Below are 2090 nucleotides of genomic sequence, written 5' to 3'. Positions count from 1 at the left end.
AGCTCCTACTTCCATGGGCTTGTTCCTCCCCGGGACTTGCCGCCAAGTCTGGCCGGGGGACAGTGACATGTGGCCGGATAGGCCAACTGGCTGCTCCCGCTGAGCCCCTACTTCCATGGGCTTGTTCGTCCCCCGGGACTTGCCGCCAAGTCTGGCCGGGGAACAGTGACATGCCGCCGGATACGGCCGAGCGGCTGCTCCCGCTGACGTCATCGCTTTGGAAGTAGGAGCTCCTACTTCCATGGGCTTGTTCCTCCCCGGGACTTGCCGCCAAGTCTGGCCGGGGGACAGTGACATGTGGCCGGATAGGCCAACTGGCTGCTCCCGCTGAGCCCCTACTTCCATGGGCTTGTTCGTCCCCGGGACTTGCCGCCAAGTCTGGCCGGGGAACAGTGACATGCCGCCGGATACGGCCGAGCGGCTGCTCCCGCTGACGTCATCACTTTGGAAGTCGGAGCTCCTACTTCCATGGGCTTGTTCCTCCCCGGGACTTGCCGCCAAGTCTGGCCGGGGGACAGTGACATGTGGCCGGATAGGCCAACTGGCTGCTCCCGCTGAGCCCCTACTTCCATGGGCTTGTTCGTCCCCGGGACTTGCCGCCAAGTCTGGCCGGGGAACAGTGACATGCCGCCGGATACGGCCGAGCGGCTGCTCCCGCTGACGTCATCACTTTGGAAGTCGGAGCTCCTACTTCCATGGGCTTGTTCCTCCCCGGGACTTGCCGCCAAGTCTGGCCGGGGGACAGTGACATGTGGCCGGATAGGCCAACTGGCTGCTCCCGCTGAGCCCCTACTTCCATGGGCTTGTTCGTCCCCGGGACTTGCCGCCAAGTCTGGCCGGGGAACAGTGACATGCCGCCGGATACGGCCGAGCGGCTGCTCCCGCTGACGTCATCACTTTGGAAGTCGGAGCTCCTACTTCCATGGGCTTGTTCCTCCCCGGGACTTGCCGCCAAGTCTGGCCGGGGGACAGTGACATGTGGCCGGATAGGCCAACTGGCTGCTCCCGCTGAGCCCCTACTTCCATGGGCTTGTTCGTCCCCGGGACTTGCCGCCAAGTCTGGCCGGGGAACAGTGACATGCCGCCGGATACGGCCGAGCGGCTGCTCCCGCTGACGTCATCACTTTGGAAGTCGGAGCTCCTACTTCCATGGGCTTGTTCCTCCCCGGGACTTGCCGCCAAGTCTGGCCGGGGGACAGTGACATGTGGCCGGATAGGCCAACTGGCTGCTCCCGCTGAGCCCCTACTTCCATGGGCTTGTTCGTCCCCGGGACTTGCCGCCAAGTCTGGCCGGGGAACAGTGACATGCCGCCGGATACGGCCGAGCGGCTGCTCCCGCTGACGTCATCACTTTGGAAGTCGGAGCTCCTACTTCCATGGGCTTGTTCCTCCCCGGGACTTGCCGCCAAGTCTGGCCGGGGGACAGTGACATGTGGCCGGATAGGCCAACTGGCTGCTCCCGCTGAGCCCCTACTTCCATGGGCTTGTTCGTCCCCGGGACTTGCCGCCAAGTCTGGCCGGGGAACAGTGACATGCCGCCGGATACGGCCGAGCGGCTGCTCCCGCTGACGTCATCACTTTGGAAGTCGGAGCTCCTACTTCCATGGGCTTGTTCCTCCCCGGGACTTGCCGCCAAGTCTGGCCGGGGGACAGTGACATGTGGCCGGATAGGCCAACTGGCTGCTCCCGCTGAGCCCCTACTTCCATGGGCTTGTTCGTCCCCGGGACTTGCCGCCAAGTCTGGCCGGGGAACAGTGACATGCCGCCGGATACGGCCGAGCGGCTGCTCCCGCTGACGTCATCACTTCGGAAGTCCATGCACGGGGCAAGGCTCGCACTCCAGGCGAGAACCAGCTCTGCGGGGCCGGCGGCGCGTGCTTGGCTGAACCCCCGTGACCAACGGGGGCTAGACGTCGGAGGCATGCCCGCAGAGGTGCACCCCTCGCCGGCCACACTCTCTGACATCCTCCGGCCTCTGCTCCGCGCCTACGTTCTACGCGGCTTATGTCTGCCACTGCACGGCACTCTATGTATGCTCTGCATCACTCGCCGCCCTTGCCCAATGATCCATGACTTTATGCTTTGTGTGC

This window comes from Engystomops pustulosus, unplaced genomic scaffold (assembly GCF_040894005.1).
Source record: "Engystomops pustulosus unplaced genomic scaffold, aEngPut4.maternal MAT_SCAFFOLD_513, whole genome shotgun sequence".
In the NCBI taxonomy this organism is placed as follows: domain Eukaryota; kingdom Metazoa; phylum Chordata; class Amphibia; order Anura; family Leptodactylidae; genus Engystomops; species Engystomops pustulosus.
Note: the sequence above shows the minus strand (reverse complement) of the source record.